Raw genomic sequence first — 21,592 nt, forward strand, 5'->3', positions numbered from 1 at the left:
GGGTTTACCCTGAGCATATGCAGAGAATTCACAGGAACATTTTGATCTCTGCTGATTGGAGTGGAGGTTTATGAAACCACAGAGCCTCTGCTGTCAAAGCCGAAATCTCCTGTGTCGGTGCTCAGAGTAGGTCATTCCCATCACAGTATTAAAATATTGATATATGGGTCAGGAGGTAGCTATGAGATCCACGTACAGGCCACTTTGAGCTCTCCTCTCTCATCCGTCTCTGGAGGGACAAGAAAATGCCTTCAGTCTGACCGCTGGGTAGAGGCACGGACCTGTGGGGCGGTTGACAGCACTTCTGCGAGGATAACAAAGTTATACGCTTCAGCCAGGCTGACCTGACGACCCACAGCTCCGTTAGCCCCGTGCCGGTGACCACCTTGGTGATGACGCCCAGGTGCAGGTGTGAAACTGATTATCCACGGAGGGAAGGCTCTGAAACCCTCTGATACCGAAACTCCCGTATCAGTGGCTGGCTGGCCTCCCCAGGCCTGGAGCTGAAGTTACCTTGTTTTAGCCCTGATGTTTCAATTCTTTCTTTAACATGAAAGCACGGTGGATCAATGGGAGTTTTGAAAATCTGTACGTGGCAAGATTTATCAACTCTAGTCCGTTTCATCATCACTGGAGAAGAGTTTAGAAAGTATACCTTCCAACATGAACCATTTAGCAAAAGAAGGGAGTTAAAAGTAACCGCTTAACAGGGGCATGACGTTAAAGAAAAACATGAAGGCCTGCAGTGGCTCTTCGGGATCTAATATTTTTTATATGGGTGACCAAAGATAATAGAGAATGATGGCAGTAGCTAAAACAGAGGATACACCATAACTGAGAAAGGAAGCCGTAACACAGCTGATATCTGAAAGTAAATGGACCTGCGACCCTTAAAACTAAAATTAAAGTTCTCATACAAGAAAACACTATGGTGGGAGGTCTCAAAGATTTTTTTCTGTCCTTACTGTAGTAGATAAAAGGCAGTGTATGTCTTACAAGAGAGAAATCAATGCACAGGACACCAAGAGAGTTGAGAATTGTTAAAGGTTACACAGCAAGGCTGTTCTCGATTTCTCGACGGCAAATACACCACCCTTAACCATATCGCTGCACAGTTGCTTTAGAGGTCATTCTCTATGGGAGCATGTTTTCTTTCATTGCCAGAGAAATAAAAGATTCTGCTAGATATATTGGAGCAGGTTTAGGTATTAGAGGAAAAACATAATCACTCATTTTTTGCTGTAGTTGACTTAATGCCCTGTGGTCTCTTTTCTTAATGCTACACGCCACTAAAAGGTATTACTTTGCACCTTCTTTGAATCCAGTTGAAAGCCAGCAGGTTTCTTTCCCAACAACCTTGATCGGCTCTTTTTCTGATCTCTAACTCTGTGATGGATGAGGTATAATTTTTAACACAAAAATTGTATGGCCGACTATGAGGATAGAAGAAAGAAACAGGTGTTGGGGTGATAGAAAGACACAGATGATCAAGTTAGACATGAAACACCATTTCCATTTTTTTCTGACTTTAAAGCCAAGAAAGAAGCTTGCTCCCTGCAGAGAGATTTTTTTTTTTTCTTTTTTATTTCTGCAGAGAGATTTTGAAGATGCAAATGCAAAGTTGGGGATTTCGGACTAAAACTGTCTCTCCATCACAGAAAAATGCATGCATTTTATGGCTTTTGGAGAAGATTAAGAGGGATGGGTCTTTGCGAAAGGCCTGGGAAGGATATGAATTGTTCGGATGGCGGAGTGCAAGTATAGCAAATTCTTCTACTCTCTGCGAACGGCATGGAAAGACATACATAATCGTATCTGTGGACTTAAAAGGCACTCGAAAGATTTATGACTTAAAATGAACGTAAACTGTGAGTCTAGCAATGTCTTCTTTTTTGCAAGCTACTGCAGGGTTTGCTTTGCAAATGCATTTGATCTGGAGAAATGGCACTTGGTAATTTATCCACTGGCGTAACAGATGATCCAACATTCATTTAGCTCCTTTCCCCACACTGCTAACAAAACGTATTATGATGTAGTAAAATTACCTGGTATTTGGAGAAGGGGGCTACGGAGATTCGAGGTGAGAACAGGTTCTACTACACAATGGTGACTTCTAGGAAACAATCTTGCCTTAGGGTGATATAAAATGAACAACCAGCAAAGGCAACTACAGAATATCTCTTTTTTTTTTTTTTTTTTCCGGCTGAGCCCAGTAACACTTGCTGGCTGGCGTCATCAGTACACACACACAACTATATTGCATTTCCCTCGGTTTTGCTCTCATCTTCTTTAATATTCCTTCATAACTTTTCACTTAAAACACAGTGAGGAGATGTAGAAAGAAAATCATATGGGTGCATAAATAATTCATATGCACCTGAAGGCCTAAATATCATGCTAGACAAAAACAAGAAGTAAGAAAAGTGAACAAGAAGTTAAATTTAAATGCTGTTAAAAAAAAAAATTCCGGTGGAAAGCTGACAGAAGGAGTCTGAAAACTAATAACAAATGACACTGCTCGCTCCATGAGGATGCATGTAACCTCACTCTTTGGCCCACATAATAGTAATTGAACTAATTAATCAGGGATTGCCTAGGACTTGAGTAACTTTTTGCAAGATTGTTCATGTCAAGGTACTGAACTGTCAGCTCAATTCAAAGAGGTTTCCAACTCTATTTACATAGGATTGTTCTTTACCTTCTAGGAAAATATTCTGAACTCTGCCCAGGCTTCATAGAAGCACTTGTTTAAAACATAAAAGTACTTTGAGGGAGAAAATAATCGAATAGGCTTAGCTTGGCAATACTTAACAAAGCATGTAACCATGTTGCATATATTTCTATAGAGTGGTAGTATTTAGTAGTTTACTGTCCTGTAACTACTGAAACATGTACAAAACTAGAAAACAAAAACAGTGCACAGTAATCTAAAACCTCAAGAAAATTTAAGTGCACAGACATGAAAGCCAAATGACTTTCTTATTTATTAGTGTTACACTTCCCTGTGTACATATGTCCTTTTATTCTATATAATGATAGATTAATTAATGATGATAACAATAATGATTAACATTCATTTACTACTTATTGTGTGTCAGGCCCTATGCTAAGTAAAAGCTTAAGTACTCTTAAAAGATTTATCCCATTTATCCTACCAGTAGCCCGAGGAGTTACCTCCAATTTACAGATGAGGGAACCTAGGTAAGAAACTTGTTCAAGGTGACAAAGCAGGTAAGTGATGGAGCTGTAGTCCAGCAGTCTGAATCCTGAAAATATTCTCTTAAATGTTATGTTATTTTCTGGGCTCATCAAAGAAGAAACTGTCACTGGCCCTATTGTTATGAAGCAAAATTAGGTATGTGTTGAGTCTGTCTAAGCTCCTCACTGACGGATCTACTGAACGGAAAGAACTTCAGTTTTAAGATGGTTTCACCTCTCAAGCAATTGTCTCAAGATATGGATATCAAAGATTATGAAACTACAATGACCTGTACCATCATTATCTCCCAAACATACAATATCATTTGTTTTTATTCAACAAGAATTTGTCAATCACCTATTGGGTACATAATAGGCTTTTTAAAAATTGTAGGAAGGATGGGACAGGAGATAAATTATACAGATATTTCATCTAGGTAGACATCTTTCAGCAAATTTTATTGATATGTATGGGCTCGCCTTCATTTACCAAATAATCAATGCTATTAATGACAGAATTATCTGGAATCCAGATCCACCAGACTTTCCCTCTGCCTTCAACCTTTTTTCCTTCCTTATAATGAAAGGTGCCTTTAACCAAGGAAAAGGGAGATGGTTTGCAAGTGACTGAAAGTTGACCTGCTTATCTAGAACTTCCTTCCCTGTGATGGCTTTGGTTTGTCTCTTAATCACCTTTGGTTTGGGGAATAAAAATTCAAGGCGATACACTTGCAGTTCCAAAATCACCCCAGACTCCTCACAGGACTGGAGGGTCAATGGGGCACCAACTGGCCTGGCCTAAAGGAAGTGAAGTGTAGAAAGAGAGAGAGGGGGCAAAGGCAGCTGGAGTATGGCCCAGCTCTGCAATCTCTCTGTCCTGTTCAGGGGCAAATGCTTTATGTTAGTCCTCCCGTGCTCTCTCAAGGATGAAAATATTCTTCCTAGAGAATCCTTGCTTTATAAGAGTAGTTGCTATTCTAAAGCAGAAACTGGAAGTGTATTTGGGAAGGAAGGGGTGGGAAAAGGAAAGGGGTATTATTCCCCTTAAAAAAAAGCAGTAAGGCATCGGAGGAAATCTGAAAATAAATACATCTTACACACACACACACACCAACAAGACCACATTAAAAATTGCTTAAACCATTCCCCAAAGTAGGACAATCTATGGATTCTAAGATTTCTTGTTAACTGATGTCCATTCACTTCTTTGGGAAGGATCAAGGAAATTAATAGATTCTCTTTGTTCCATTCCAATCCCGTTGATGGTGGATGCTTGAGATTATATTTTGATTTTTCAGAATGAATGTATTTCTGACGAGGTTCTGGAAGCTTCAAAATAACAGGGCAGTTTTCTAAGAAAGGCACTTGTAAACTCTTAGGAAAACGACTGAACCTTCTCTCATGGAAGTGGGCTTTCATCCACATGTATTAATAGTCCAAAATACAAATCCCTCCTAAGAAAATTCATGTAAGAGAAACAATATCTCAAACAGAATCTTCGTGCTTTTTATATACTATCCTGTCATACTCTTGAAGTTGGAGGTAAAGCAGAGGTCGTCCAAGCAGGAGTCTCCTATAAAACTCACTAAGAAGTAATCACTTGCTAAACACCATCTGCATGGGAAATTCTACCCTCATAGATAACCATTTCTCCCTTATTCTGAAATCGAGTCTGTCTTCCATCACGATTCCATTCGTAAGTACTAGATTGACCTCTTGGAACATCAGAAACTTCTACTCTCTCTGCCACTCAAGTATCCTTTAACACCTGAAGACAGTTACGGACACATGAGCCCTTTCTGTCTCCCTGTTTGCAGAGAAAAGAACATAGGATTTGGGCTCTGTCCTAGATTCAAACCTGGCTTGCCGTTTCCCACTTACACGGACCTGAATGTAACATTACATGTCCCTAAGCTTCAGTTTCCTCAATGAAAAGGTACAAGAGAAATAATACCCATCCCAGATGGATTCCATACGTTCAATGTATGCAAAGTGCCTGACACGGGAGGTCCTGAATTAGCTGTGACTAGAATAACTATTATACTGTTCCTTCAAGCCCCTCCTTCCATTCCAGTGGTTCTCCTGACACAACGGAGCTGAGCTGCATTTCAAATGTGCCAAAATACCATCATTTCCTCTGGGTGTCCTGGCCGTGAGAAAGAAAGCACCATATTCATTTTTATGTTCTCTCCTGTGTACTGTGGTGGTTTTTAGAATTAAAGAAACTCTCTCTCTCCTTTGTCATATAAATACTCTTTCATTATCAGCATTTAAACAACTTCTGTTAGTAATAAAGGATCCTCTAAGAGAAATATGTTAGTTGCTCACAGCATTTTAGTCCTTCGGCCCTAAGAGTGGCCCAGGAAGGCTTTTATTTACCCACTTGTATTCTACAAATATTATCATGTTCTGGGGTCACCATGGTGTCAAAAAAAAGTTAAGGAAGTTCTGCAGTAGAACTTATCGATACCTGTCTTGGTGTGTGATAATAGAATTAACTAAATATTACACTCCAGAAAGCTAAGAAGAGTAGAATGAATTATATTTTCCATTTGTCCTAGACCTGATACTTCTATTATTGAAACTCTAAATGATACCTGAGTTTTGAGAGAGCCACATCAGACTGTTAACTAATATTGACCTTGCAGATAATAAAAACTTCTAGCAAAAACATAGATTCGTTCATTCATTCAAAAACTATTTTTGGTCTACTCATTCTGTACATTATTCTAAGTGCCAGGGACATGGCTTTGAACAAGATCAATAAGATTCTTTCCCTCTTAAAATTAGAAAAATAATAAAACTTTTAACTGAACTCAATGGTATCTATAATATAAACTGAATTTTAAAAATAAAGAAATAAAAGGACTCCCAAACTGCTGCCCTGGCTCATTTCTGGTCAGGCAGATAAATATCAGAGCCCAAATGGAATGGGAATAAATTACTTTAAAAAATAATCACCTAGGGCTTCCCTGGTGGCGCAGTGGTTGAGGGTCCGTCTGCCGATGCAAGGGACACGGGTTCGTGCCCCAGTCCGGGAGGATCCCACATGCCGCGGAGCGGCTGGGCCCGTGAGCCACAACTACTGAGCCTACGCCTCTGGAGCCTGTGCTCCGCAACGGGAGAGGCCACAGCAGTGAGAGTCCCGCGTACCGCAAAAAAAAAAAAAAAAAAAATCACCTAGTATTTTTCCTCTTCATTTAATATAAATAAATGCAGAGAAATGCACACTAGGCTGCCTGACATGGCTGGTATTCTTCTGGCTACTATGTGTTATAATATACACCATCTACCCCTACTTCACCAGCCACATCTTTATAATTTTCATATAATAGGCACAATTTGGGATAGCTTTCTCCTGGCAACTGCTAGTGGTTCTTTTGATAGAACAAAACAGAATTGAGGCTGACAACCTGTCTGGATTTCACTCTTGATGATATGATCCTTGTATACCTTCGTATGTGGTATTGTGACAGGTAGGTAGGTTGTGACACAGTGACAAACTCCAAAATCTCAGTGGCTTAAAGCACACATTTTACTTATTTCTTGTTCATGCTCTATTTCTACTGCAGGTTGGAAGCAGGACTCTGCCTTTGATAATCCCTCAGGGGTCCCAGGCGCTGAGAGGCTGCCATCTCAAATATTGTGAATTTCCAAGCAAGAGGAAAACCGGATGTGGTGGAGTAGACACTGCCCTGTGGAGCTTTCACTTTCTGTAGCAGAGGAATGACCTGCCACACCTCATTCCAAGTGCACAGGAAATACAACCCTACCATGTGTTGAAAAAGAGACAGTATGGAATTTGCAAACCACCATAATGATCACCACAGGAGCACAAGTCACTAATTCGTTTCTTCTCTCCCAAAGCAATATGACTTTCAGGTGTTCAGCATCCTACTTTGACATTTATGCTAATATGATCAATTGGTACAATCTATAATAGTGCATTAAATTTAGGAAATTCTTATGTTTTCTGGCAGGTGTCATCATACATCTTGAATATATTCTTTAATTAGACATTTCACTTTTTCAGTGTCAAAGTAGTACATCATTTTATACTTTTTTAATAGAGTGATATTCATGTAAAATACTTAGGTCTCTGAGGGGTATGAAGAAGCCTAGAGTGATATGGGCTTCTCACCTAGGGTTGAAAATTTCTCAAATGCTAAAATGACATTAATTAACTGTGATTAAAAAAATGTATTAAGCAATCTGTATACCTGATTCACTCTGTTATAAAGCAGAAACTAACACACCATTGTAAAGCAATTATATGCCAATAAAGATGTTTAAAAATAAATAAAAAATAAAAGGTACAGATTTTCTGACCATAATTCAATAAATTAACACTAAAATTGAAGAGCCAAGGAGAACAATAAAAATAAAAAGCTAAAGAAAAAGCAATCTGGAATTTTTCTAATATACCTTCAGCTATAATCTATCTCATCTGTATTTTTATGAGAAAAAAATATGAGATATTCATGGTTTTTCAGTGAATGAGGTTGTTGGCCTGAATGTGAGAGTGGCAAGCATTTTTGTGGAACTCTCCTGCTCAGTGCTGTATACGGTACTGCTGGAGTCCTTACAAACAGAACCACTATCTAGAACTTAGTTTGTGAAGAAGTGTCTGGCTAATAGGCTATTCCAGCTTATCTTTCTTTTAAAAAAATTCTGTTGCAAATATCATTGTATTTTCTTGATACCATTCACCTCTAAAGAACCTGATTTTGATCTTCCTTCCATGGTTTCCTACAGGCTTTCTGGCTGGCGCCTGTTTTATTTGTGTTGATTCTCTATTGCTTTGCACCTTTGATAGGAGTGAATATTTTTCTCCTATTCTTTGTTTAATACAGAAGGCTGCACTGTGTACTATCCTCTGTTACTTGAATGAATTTCAAACAGTCTTTCAGAACTCCCACATGGGGATGACAATAAAAGTAGTAATTATACAAACACATGGAGGCTAAATAATATGCTACTAAATAACCAAGAGATCACTGAAGAAATTAAAGAGGAAATCAAAAAGTACCTAGAAACAAATGACAACAAAAACATGATGACTCAAGCAGTTCTAAGAGGGAAGTTTACAGCAATACAATCCTACCTCAAGAAACAAGAAAAGTCTCAAATAAACAACCTAACCTTACTCCTAGAGAAAGAACAAACAAAACCCAAAGTTAGTAGAAGGAAAGAAATCATAAATATCAGAGCAGAAGTAAATGAAATAGAAACAAAGAAAACAATAGCAAAGGTCAATAAAACTAAAAGCTGGTTCTTTGAGAAGATAAACAAAATTGATAAAGCTTTCGCCAGATTCATCAAGAAAAAAAGGAGAGGCTACAAATCAGTAAAATTAGAAATGAAAAAGGAGAAGTTACAAATGACACCATAGAAATACCAAGGATCATAAAAGAGTACTACAAGCAACGATATGCCAATAAAATGGACATCCTGGATGAAATGGACAAATTCTTAGAAAAGTACAACCTTCCAAGACTGAACCAAGAAGAAATAGAAAATATGAACAGACCAGTCACAAGTAATGAAATTGAAACTGTGATTAAAAATCTTCCAACAAACAAAAGTCCAGGACCTGATGGCTTCAGAGGTGAATTCTATCAAACATTTAGAGAAGAGTTAACACCTATTGTTCTCAAACTCTTCCAAACTATCGCAGAGGGTGGAACACTGCCAAACTCATTCTACGAGGCTACCATCACCCTGATACCAAAACCAGACAAAGATATCACAAAAAGAGAAAATTACAGGCCAATATCACTGATGAACATAGATGCAAAAATCCTCAACAAAATACTAGCAAACAGAATGCAACAACACATTAAAAGGATCATACACCGTGATCAAGTGGGATTTATTCCAGGGATGCAAGGGTTCTTCAATATAGGCAAATCAATCAATGTGATACACCACATTAATAAATTAAACAATAAAAACCATATGATCATCTCAATAAATGCAGAAAAAGCTTTCGACAAAATTCAACACCAATTTGTGATAAAAACTCTCCAGAAAGTGGGCACAGAGGGAACCTACCTCAGCATAATAAAGGCCATATATGACAAACCCACAGCAAACATTATTCTCAATTGTGAAAAAGTGAAAGCATTTCCTCTAACATAAGGAATAAGACAAGGGTGTCCACTCTCGCCACTATTATTCAACATAGTTTTGGAAGTCCTAGCCACGGCAATCAGAGAAAGAAAAGGAATCCAAACCGGAAAAGAAGAAGTAAAACTGTCACTGTTTGCAGATGACATGATATTATACACAGAAAATCCTAAAGATGCCACCAGAAAACTACTAGAGCTAATTAATGAATTTGGTAAAGTTGCAGGATACAAAATTAATATGCAGACATCTCTTGCATTCCTATATACTAACAATGAAAGGGCAGAAAGAGAAATTAAGGAAACACTCCCATTTACCACTGCAACAAAAAGAATAAAATATCTAGGAGTAAACCTACCTAAGGAGGGAAAAGATCTGTACTCAGAAAACTATAAAACACTGATGAAAGAAATCAAAGATGACATAAACAGATGAAGAGATATAGCATATTCTTGGATTGGAAGAATCAATATTGTGAAAATGACTATACTACCCAAAGCAATCTAAAGATTCAATGCAATCCCTCTCAAATTACCAAGGGCAGTTTTCACAGAATTAGAACAAAAATTTTTACAATTTGTATGGAAACACAAAAGACCCTGAATAGCCAAAGCAATCTTGAGAGAGAAAAACGGAGCTGGAGGAATCAGGCTCCCTGACTTCAGACTATACTACAAAGCTACAGTAATCAAGACAGTATGGTACTGGCACAAAAACAGAAACATAGATCAATGGAACAGGATAGAAAGCCAGAGATAAACCTACGCACATATGGTCACCTTATCTTTGATAAAGGAGGCAGGAATGCACAGTGGAGAAAGGACAGCCTCTTCAATAAGTGGTGCTGGGAAAACTGGACAGGTACATGAAAAAGTATAAGATTAGATCACTTCCTAACACCATACACAAAAATAAGCTCAAAATGGATTAAAGACCTAAATGTAAGGCCAGAAACTATCAAACTCTTAAAGGAAAACATAGGCAGAACACTCTATGACATAAATCACAGCAAAATTCTTTTTGACCCAACTCCTAGACAAATGGAAATAAAAACAAAAATAAACAAATGGGACCTAATGAAACTTCAAAGCTTTTGCACAGCAAAGGAAACCATAAACAAGACCAAAAGACAACCCTCAGAATGTGAGAAAATATTTGCAAATGAAGCAACTGACAAAGGATTAATCTCCAAAATTCATAACCAGCTCATGCAGCTCAATAACAAAAAAACCAAACAACCCAATCCAATAATGAGCAGAAGACCTAAATAGACATTTCTCCAAAGAAGATATACAGACTGCCAACAAACACATGAAAGAATGCTCAACATCATTAATCATTAGAGAAATGCAAATCAAAACTACAATGAGATATCATCTCACACCAGTCGGAATGGCCATCATCAAAAAATCTAGAAACAATAAATGCTGGAGAGGGTGTGGAGAAAAGGGAACACTCTGGCACTGTTGGTGGGAATGTAAATTGATACAGCCACTGTGGAGAACAGTATGGAGGTTCCTTAAAAAACTACAAACAGAACTACCATATGACCCAGCAATCCCACTACTGGGCATATACCCTGAGAAAACCGTAATTCAAAAATGAGTCACGTACCACAATGTTCATTGCAGCTCTATTTACAATAGCCCGGAGATGGAAACAACCTAAATGGCCATTGACAGAGGAATGGATAAAGAAGATGTGGTATACATATACAATGGAATATTACTCAGCCATAAAAAGGAATGAAATTGGGTCATTTGTAGAGACATGGATGGACCTAGAGAGTGTCATACAGAGTGAAGTCAGAAAGAGAAAAGCAAATATCATATATTATTGCATACATGTGGAATCTAGAAAAATGGCACAGATGATCTTAGTTGCAAAAAAGAAATAGAGACACAGACGCAGAGAAGAAATGTATGGATACCAAGGGGGAAAGGGGTGGGGTGGAAGCAATTGGGAGACTGGGATTGACACATATACATTATTGATACAATGTATAAAATGGACAACTGATGGGAACATGCTGTATAGCACAGGGAACTCACCTAGTGCACTGTGGTAACCTAAATGGGAGGGAAGTCCAAAAGGGAGCGGATATCTGTATATGTATGATATCTGATACATTTTGTTGTGCAGTGGAGGCTAACACAGCATTATAAAGCAACCATACTCCAATAAAAATTAATTAAAAAAGAGTAGTCAGTAATTGCTGATGAAAGCTTTGTAACTTCTGCATCGCATAACAGGATTGAATTGGGAGGAACAAAAGTGGGGCCCCATGCTCCTTTGTATTCTGAGAGAGCTTACATGAACTGCAGGTAGAGTCTGAGTCTGTTATTCTCCCAATTTAGCAAATGCAATGCAAGACCCAACCTGATAAAAATTAACGAGATGATTTGACAAATTGAATCTTTAGACAACTAGAATTATCTATTACTGATAGGTATGGTGTTGTGTCTCTGTGATTATAGGATGTTTAGACATTCCAAAACTGAGTTAGTTGGAGAAGATTTACCTGTAGTTGCATTCAGTATTGCCAGAAATGCTCCATAAATTATCCATTTTCTAAATATTTGTTTATTTATTTGTTTGTTTATTTCTGGCTGCACTGGGCCTCCGTTGCTGTGCACGGGCTTTCTCTAGTTGTGGCGAGTGGGGCTACTCTTCGTTGCAGTGCACAGGCTTCTCACTGCGGTGGCTTCTCTTGTTGCGGAGCAGGGATGCTAGGTGTGCAGGCTTCAGTAGTTGTGGCACAGAGGTCCTAGAGCACAGGCTCAGTAGTTGTGGCGTGCGGGCTCAGTTGCTCCGTGGCATGTGGGATCTTCCTGGACCAGGGCTCGAACCCATGTCCCCTGCATTGGCAGGCGGATTCTTACCCACTGCACCACCAGGGAAGCCCCTCCCTTGTTTACTATAAAATTTTTATAATGTTTTGAAGGCTCGGGTTAGAAATACTTATCTGTTGGCAGCATAAACCGAATCTAATGTTTTGTTCAACTTATTTATTACCTACCCCCTTAGTTTTGATGTAATTTACAAAGATACTAAAGTACAAAAAGAAAACAATAATTGAGAAAATTCAGGATATAAGAAAAATATGAAAGAGAAAATTAAGGCTATGACAGGCATCAAAACCAAGAATCACACACACAAAAAAAGTGATCTTGGAGCCAGATCTCTGACTCTGTATTACTACGATTTGCACCAGAATTGCCAAAATAATGAAGCTCATTAAGTCACATTATTCTCCCTAAAAATTCTTCTTCATAATATGATACTTAAGAGAAAGAGAGAGAGAGAGAGAGAGAAGTTCACAATGTAGTCAAATTTTCTAATCTTTTCCTTCGCGATTTGCGGTTTTTGTATTTTAATGAAGAAATTCTTCCAAGGTCCTAAGGATAATCTCTCCATCTGCTTCCAAAATGCTTAAGGTTCTGCCTTTCACACATAAGCCCTTGATTCACTCGGGTTTCTGTTTTTGTTTTTAATATTGTGAAACAGAGATTCACTTTCATTCTTTTTCTACATGGAAAAATCAATTATCCCCAGTCATTCTCATTGAGGGAAAATGAGTGGGAAAGTAAAACGACCACTGTGACCAGATTGAGACAATTCAGTACCAATATCTGGATTCCAACCTCAGTGAAGCATGGAGAACGCTGGTGCTGTATCCCTGGCAGAGACACAGGCTGCTCAGAATGATCGCCTTGACTCAGAACTTGGGGTTTTAGTCTTTCCAGCACCCTCACACATAATAAAGCTTCTTTATTTGGAGCTTCGCTAGTTCAGAACTGTTAGCATTCAGTTACTCTGTTGAAGTATAACTCTATCAAGAATAATGACAGAGATTGCAAACAATCTTAGGAGTTTAAAGGGGGATGTTCACAAGAAAGAAAACTATCTTCAAGGACTTCAAAAGAACTTGTTTGTTTAGAATGTTATGCTTAAATATATGTTTAAGTCAGTCCACCTCATAGGAACTTCTATTAAGCAATCATCATGTTTTTACACATTGATAGAAAGAAATAATAGTTTTTAGGCTAATTTGATGTAGCTTTTTTCCCAGAGTCATATCATGTTTTTAAATAGAAGCAAATACACTGCAATACTGTTTAATGAGTTTAATAAAATGGAAAATAATCCTTTAGTTACACTGGTAATCACATGTTTTACTCAAAGGAATTAATTTTGAGGAAGACAAGATGAAACAGAAGTGTCAAAACTTGTCAAATCGTGTACTTTACTTTATTAGTTTTTACCATATTAGTTTTATTGATTTTATTTTATGTGCTATGTGGTTTAATTATCTAATGTGTAACAAATTACCCCAAAACTTGTCAGAGTAGCACAAAGCAACAAACATTCGTTGTCTCGCACGGTTCCTGAGATTTAGGACTCTGGATGGTACGCTTGGGTACTGGCTCAACTGCCACTTGAACTGCCTTCCAAGCTCACTTACCTGTTCATTGTTAGGCCTGGGTTCTTGCTGGCTGTGGGTCTCAGTTCCTCGTCACAGGGGCCCCTCCAGAGCTGCCTGAGTGTCCTCTCGCGAGACGACCTACTTTCCCATAACGAGGGAGCCAAAAGAGGAGTGTGAGCTAAATCCCGAGGACCTGCCATCCCGCCTGCTGTTCTAGGGCCACACAGACCAACCCTGCTACAAAGTAAGAGGGGATTACATGGTGGGGGGTGAACTAGGAGGCGGGAAAGATTGGAAGCCATTCTGGTGGCTTTGCTGTTACACTGTGTTATTTTAAAAAAGAATATAGAGGGCTTCCCTGGTGGCGCAGTGGTTGACAGTCCGTCTGCCGATGCAGGGGACACGGGTTCGTGCCCCGGTCCGGGAAGATCCCACATGCCGCGGAGCGGCTGGGCCCGTGAGCCATGGCCGCTGGGCCTGTGCATTCGGAGCCTGTGCTCCGCAACGGGAGAGGCCACAACAGGGAGAGGCCCGCGTACCGCAAAAAAAAAAAAAAAAAAAAGTACACACAAGAGTGGCATTTATAGGGACTTCCCTGGGCTAGTCGTTAGGATTCCGGGCTTTCACTGCAGTGGCCCAGGTTCAACCCCTAGTCGGGAAAGATGCTGCAAGGCACGTGGCATGGCCAAAAAAAAAAAAAAATCTCCGAGGAAAAGAGTGGCATTTATATATACTTCTGGGTATTCTATTATGCTTCTTACATGCTTTGAGGTCTTCTATTTCAATCCATTGGTCTATTGTGGCATCATCATTATTCTGGTTTTGATTACCAGACCATTATAGCATACTGCAATATCTGGTAGGGAAAAAAACCACAAAAGAAAATATTAAACAAGAACAAAATTACAATTTTTTAAAAACTGGCTTTTATTTTTATGCTGAAATAATTGAGCTTACCTTCCTCCCCTTACAGATTCATTAATGTCAAAGATGTGGCTATCAACAATTTATGAAAAACAGAAAATAATTTTAACAACTTGGGAAAGGAATGCAGGATAGTGAAGCTACATAATCATAGGGGATATGTGGAGGGGACATGTGAACAATTGGTTCCCAAGGGGAAGGCAGCAGCTACATGTCTGGGAAAGGTGACACAGACATGTAGACCTTAGAAGAAAAAAACGGATGATCGCCAAGGTATTCAACTGTAGCTGAACCTTAATATATTGGCTTAGTAACTTTTTGTTTATGTTGTGTGGGTTTTTTTTTTTTTTTTTTTTTTTAGTATTTATATATTTGGCTGTGCCGGGTCTTAGTTGCGGCACGCGGGATCTAGTTCCCTGACCGGGGATCCAACCTGGACCCCCGAGCAGTGAAAGCGTGGAGTCCTAACCGCAGAACCACCAGGGAAGTCCCCTGTCTGTGGTTCTGATTTTGCTATTTTCATGTCCACACAGAGCAATGTGGCATGAGCGGCCAACTGTAACTCAAGGATACTTGCTTTCTTATTCTCCTGGCCACCATCTCGCTTTACACCTGTGTTATTTATCGTGTAATAACTTCTATGACAACCCCAAGCTTCGGGGGTGTAATGCAGTGGAGGCTAAGTTCTTGCTTGGTCACAGTCCAGTACGAGGGCAGTAGGAAGAAGCGGGGGACTCTTCCACACATGCCCTCAGAGGGACTCTTCCAGCCCGTTGACCTTGTCTTCCCCTGAATTCTGTTCATCTGACGACGGGCAGAGGAAAAGACAGAACTTGGAGGACTGTGTACGCTGATGATCAGGGGCCAGGCCTGCAAGTGGTGTACGTAATTTCCACTGGCCAGAACGCAGTCACGTGACCCCTGTACGAGGGTCTGGGAAACGCACTAAGGCTGTGCTTCCGGAAGAACCGGGAGGAGTTTGGGGAACACACAGTGGTCCTTGCGTAGCATCCCTACTGCCCTCCTGGGGGATGAGGCTGTGCGCTCTGCTGAAACCCCGCCTGCAAAACTCTAGCATTCAGTCCTTCAATCTTTCATTTTCTTGTACTTTATGCTTTGAAACAGCTATTCTTCGAATTTGTAGAAATGAGAAGGAACTTTACTACCCAATGAGTTTTTTTGTTTTTTTTAAATTTAATTTATTTATTTTTGCTGTGTTGGGTCTTCGTTTCTGTGCGAGGGCTTTCTCTACTTGTGGCAAGAGGGGGCCACTCTTCATCTCGGTGCGCAGACCTCTCACTATCGCGGCCTCTCCTGTTGCGGAGCACAGGCTCCAAACGCGCGGGCTCAGTAGTTGTGGCTCACGGGCCTAGTTGCTCTGCGGCATGTGGGATCCTCCCAGACCAGGGCTCGAACCCGTGTCCCCTGCATTAGCAGGCAGACTCCCAACCACTGCGCCACCAGGGAAGCCCCCCAAGGAGTTTTTTAAAATTCGTATTGGAGTATAGTTGCTATACAATGTTGTGTTAGTTTCTGCTGTACAGTAAAGTGAATCAGCTAAACGTATACATCTATCCCCTCTTTTTTGGATTTCCTTCCCATTGAGGTCACCACAGAGCACTGAGTAGAGCTCCCTGTGCTATACAGTAGGTTCTCATTAGTTATCTATTTTATACATAGTAGTGTATATGTCAATCCCAATCTCCCAATTCCTCCCACCCCCTCTCCCCCCTTGGTTTGAGCTGGGTGGTAGACGGTAGGTCTAAATGAAGACGGGGGACTAGTCTGGAGCTGCTGCACATGGTTGGGTGAGGTTGTGCTGCTCTGAAACCACAGGGTTCATACTGCAGGGGATCAGTAAATGCAGGTTGATGGAAACTCTAAGTGGTAAAGTTCCTCTTTTAACTCACTGATGCTAAAGCATGAGAATGCAGATTTTAAATGATGGACAGTTGTTTTAAATGCCTGCTTGTATGCAGGTGTGAATTCTTATTCCCAGCACCTTCTCTCTGTGCAATCAACATTTTTAAAAACCTTTGAAGTAAAACAATCTGCATTTTAAAATTTCCATATATAATACAATGAATTCAATAAACGGTCACTTGAGACAAGAAAAGAGAAAGGTAATGAAAAATTCTGATTTCTAATGCTGAGATTTCAAAATTAAAGAAGCAAAATAAAATTTAAAACCTCAGATGCAACAGATTTGAACTATTGATATTTTCCCCCTTGATTGATTTGCTTTTCTTATTAAGCATTAAATGACTCATGAAATCAGACATCATCATATACTCCTTTGCAATCATTTTTTTAACTGACCTATTTCTAGGCAAGAGACACAGTTCAAGTCGCTTGGTAGACTTCACAAGAGGAACTGGTGATTGAAATTTTATTTAATGTTGAATTAAAGCATTGTAATAATTTATTTGCTCTTGCTAACACATCTGATTTAAGATTTTCTCAATCCTTAGCTTAAGCAATTGAGGATTTTCCTTAGATTGCATTCACGGATTATTAACCTCCTGTTTTCTCAAGTTTGGTTAAAAATAATTCTAGGGCTTCTCTGGTGGCACAGTGGTTGAGAGTCCGCCTGCCGATGCAGAGGACATGGGTTCGTGCCCCGGTCTGGGAAGATCCCACATGCCATGGAGCGGCTGGGCCCGTGAGCCATGGCCGCTGAGCCTGCGCGTCCGGAGCCTGTGCTCCGCAACGGGAGAGGCCGCAGCAGTGAGAGGCCCCCATACCGCAAAATAAAATAAAATAAAATAAAAAATAATAATTCTAATTTGTTGCACAATTCTAGTTCTAGTTTACTTTTTTCTGTGCTCCCAGATTTCTGCTCCCCCAATTTTTTGTTTCAATTTTTTTCTTTTCTTATCATACATTATCCGTAAAGAGCTTCACGGGTAGCAATGCTCATTAGCATCCCCTTCCTTCCTTCCTTCTTCCTTCCTTCCTTCCTCCCTCCCTCCCTCCTTCCCTCTCTCTCTTTCCTTTCCTTTCTTTCCTTTTGAACATAAGGCATCAACTAGAGTGAATCATGGCAGTGAAACTCTTGATAAGTTCATGATGTCAGCCATTACGGCATAACACTGAATGACAGGTACCCAGAAAAAGAGTGTTTTCACACAATTCTAATAGTAAAAAGGGATATTTGGAAATCGTTATAAAATAGAACGTTAAATTTTTAATTAGAGGTAGTAGTGAGAAGAACGGCCAAGCAAAAGAAACACTTTCTAAAACCATTAATCATTCCATTTGGATTTCCCAGGCTGTGAGCTCCATAAGAGCAGGACATTGTGTCCTCAGTCTGGCACAGTCACTCAACATGTGTTGCATGAATGTATCAGTGAAATCATATGTGAACGGTGAGGCTTGTTACATACCCTCGAACCTTTCAAATACAACCAGAATCCTTTCCATGTTGAGATATGAAAATATGTGCATAGTGTGTTAGAAGAAAGTTATACAAATGCTTTTAATACTGTGAATAGTTTGTCTTTTTTAAAAAAGAAAGCAAACTGGACAGTCATAAATATTTCCAGGGCCTAGTCCACTGGTTGATGTTCTTTGATCCGTGCTGATGGAAAACTGTCAAATCACATTGAAAATGTCTCCTTGTGATGAAAACAGTTTCATTTCTGGAGTCAATTTGCTACCTGCTCCTTTTTTTTTTTTTTTTTTTTTTTTGCGGTACGCGGGCCTCTCACTGTTGTGGCCTCTCCCGTTGAGGAGCACAGGCTCCGGACGTGCAGGCTCAGCGGCCATGGCTCATGGGCCCAGCCGCTCCGCGGCACGTGGGATCCTCCCGGACCGGGGCACGAACCCACGTCCCCTGCATCGGCAGGCGGACTCTCAACCACTGCGCCACCAGGGAAGCCCTGCACTCATATTTTTAAGCAAAAAGTAATTTGGTGGCATAAAATTGAAATTTGTTCTTAATATTTAAAAAAAAATAAAACTCCCAAATTCTCTTACTCTTGGAGGTAATCCCGAGATCAACTTGGTTCTTTGTTAAAATGTTAAGCAGTCTGCCTAATAGCTGTTTGCAGACGGGCCCAGCTGTTGCATTTTGTTTTGTCCTGTCTTTCCATCAGATTGCTGTCAGTGAGGTGCTCATAAGCACTGCTCTGAATGTAATGGGTAAGCAGACACCAGGACATAGTTACTTGCTCCTTGAGTCTGAATGGCGCCTAGTACAGGTATCACATGCCCTAGAATGCAGCAGCTATTTAGCAGACAGAAATTGTCTGAACTGAAGAAGAGCGCTGGTTTCTCTTCCTTCAGTCTTTTAGGAAATTAAATATTTGTGCATTCTTAACATTATCTGGTAATGGGAGGCGAGGGACTCTAAGCTGAACCATGTGGACTCCAGGCTCTCTGTTGCTCTCAATCCACACCCACTGTGGTCTGGTTTCCTCCCTTTCCTGTTGTCCTTAAGATTATTTCTAAAATCCTTGGTTTAGCCATCGCGCTCCGTGGATCACTCACACCAGCCGTAGGACCGCTTTCTGTTCTCTTATCTCCCTCAGCCACCTCCTTGGCTGGGTAACACCTACTCCTGCATCAGTCTGCTCTTCAAGGAGCCCCTCTGTGATCCACCAGATCCACCAGCGGAGCGGCTGGGCCCATGAGCCATGGCCGCTGAGCCTGCGCGTCTGGAGCCTGTGCTCTGCAACGGGAGAGGCCACAACAGTGAGAGGCCCGCGTACCGCAAAAAAAAAAAAAAAAAAAAAAAAGCTTAATTTAGGTTGCCCCATCACAGTTTGTGAAGCTGAGACACTCTTGCACTATGATAAACTCAGCAGAGGTACTTTGGTCCCCTGAAGATGACGGTTACGCATGCAACGTGGCTGTAAAGGCCAGCAATTAAACAACAGTCCTCCCATCGGGGCAGGGCAAGGGCTGTCCTCGAGGCACAGCAGGGACTGTCCTGTAGCTCTGCCTCTGGGGCCGCACAGCCCGGACTCCTCCAGCTACTGACCAGAGGGGGTATCTGTCTGCTGTTTCCCCAGAGTCCACGCAAGACAGAATCGTTTCTATTATTTTATTTGTGAACTCTACCCATTAGTGCTCGGTGCCAGGACTACCGCAATGTACCTTTGTGGGTCTCTGTGATTCCCATTTAAAGCCTAATGAGGTCAGTCAAAAGTGAGGCCAAATTCACCACTGATTATTTATCATTTGTATCCAACTTCCAAAAAGAGGAGAACAGGCTGTTTAAATCATACCCTAAGAACAGGAAAGATCAGGGTAACTGGAGTGGTGGATAGTAGGGGTTAGGGCTCAAGCAGGTGACACATGGCGTAAATGGGACATTGACTACAGGCCCTCGATCAGGCGTGTTTCATCCCTCTGTTTTCTTGCTCTTTCTCTTGGAGATGTAAGAATATTTCTTTTCAGACGTCAAAAGAAAAGACAAAAGACCTCCTAGTTCCTGACCTGTATAGGTTAATGCAGAAGAACTGGTGTTTCTTCTTAGGTTTCCTCCTTTCCAATTACTCACGTCTTGGTTCAATAATTAAAATACACCCGCTGGATGAATCACGTGGTGGGACCATATATGTAATGGAATCTCAGCCACACCCCATTGGTAAGAATAACAAACAGTTCAGCCAACGTGTCTGGTCCTCGGGACTCAGGAAGAGGCTTGTTCTCAAAGTCTGTGTCCCACAATGAGCGTGAGTGTTCATCAGTCAGCTCCTGTCCTCCGAGACCCTCCAGTCTCTGTAGATGGGATCTGTGCTGAAGATTTTTGTTTTCTTTTTAAAATGCAGGAGAAGAAAATCTTGTCGGTTTTTTACCATAACCCACCTAATGTGACCTATTAAGTCATCCCCTTGGCTGTGGGTCTCCGTTTTCTTTCGCTGACTTCACCCTGTTTTCCTGGTTCCCACCTCTTTCTTAACACTTGGTTTTTAAAAAGTGAAAAACTTAATCACCACAAAGCCAGGAACAACCGAGAAACCACAGCCTTAATTTTTAGACAACACATAAATCATCCCGGAAAAGGTCTCTATCCTAAGGATTTCCCCAGATGTACATTCTACAATTCCCTCTGTATTTTTAGTTCAAGAGTCACAAAACCCAAAGTTTGTATTCTTTGTCATTCAAAAAAGAAATTTGCACCCAAAGTGTGAAATTAATGGCCAGCTTTTGCTGTTGCTGTCATTTATCATCTCTGGGAGCAGGATTACCATCTTGAGAAACAGTAGCTACCTCTCTATTTTACTCATGTGAGCTACGTGCAAACCAAAGAATTCTGGTCTTTAAAAAATGTTCCAGGGCTTCCCTGGTGGCGCAGTGGTTGAGAGTCCGCCTGCCGATGCAGGGAACACGGGTTCGTGCCCTGGTCTGGGAAGATCCCACATGCCGTGGAGCGGCTGGGCCCGTGAGCCACAACTACTGAGCCTGTGCCTCTGGAGCCTGTGCTCCGCAACGGGAGAGGCCACAACAGTGAGAGGCCCGCGTACCGCAAAAAAAAAAAAAAAAAAGTTCCATATATTAACTGACTTATTTTGTTTTGCCTTAGAAACATTCTGCATCGTATCAGTGGGATTCCATTAATGGGATGGGTGTGGGGAAGATGGAGTATTCATCGTTTAAAAAAAAATTGTTAAAAAAGTAAGTTAACTTATTTATAGTACCTATTAAACGTTCACTTTATGTTCACCTATACATGAACATAAATCACAAAATTAGAGCATAATTCATAAAACTAGATATTCTGTCAGGTGGGCAAAACCTGTATTGTTCATGGAAGCTTGAACCTAAACATTATAGAAGCTTGAACCTAAAACATTAAGTAGATAAATATGACATATAATAGGTCAGTTATTTCTAAAGTGTAGTAAAGTTGGGGTTAAAAAGGATGATTAAGTAGAATGTGAATTTTTAAAATTTTGATAATTATGC

At 40.4% G+C, this 21,592-nt stretch overlaps 1 long non-coding RNA gene across 6 annotated transcripts in view; it reads right to left on the reverse strand.

Moving 5' to 3' along the window:
- LOC109549529 (uncharacterized) overlaps window positions 1-21,592 on the reverse strand; it is a 52,050-nt gene that overhangs the window by 15,967 nt on the left and 14,491 nt on the right. For 5 of the 6 annotated variants that reach the window (XR_012332343.1, XR_012332344.1, XR_012332342.1 and 2 more), the window contains exons 3-4: window positions 14,515-14,609; window positions 13,287-13,891 (exon numbers count right to left, since the gene is read on the reverse strand). This is a non-coding gene — a long non-coding RNA (uncharacterized lncRNA). Of the gene's footprint in view, window positions 1-13,286; window positions 13,892-14,514; window positions 14,610-21,592 lie in introns of those variants that run through there. The other variant, XR_012332340.1, reaches the window with a different exon arrangement.

This window comes from Tursiops truncatus, chromosome 6 (assembly GCF_011762595.2).
Source record: "Tursiops truncatus isolate mTurTru1 chromosome 6, mTurTru1.mat.Y, whole genome shotgun sequence".
Lineage (NCBI taxonomy): Eukaryota > Metazoa > Chordata > Mammalia > Artiodactyla > Delphinidae > Tursiops > Tursiops truncatus.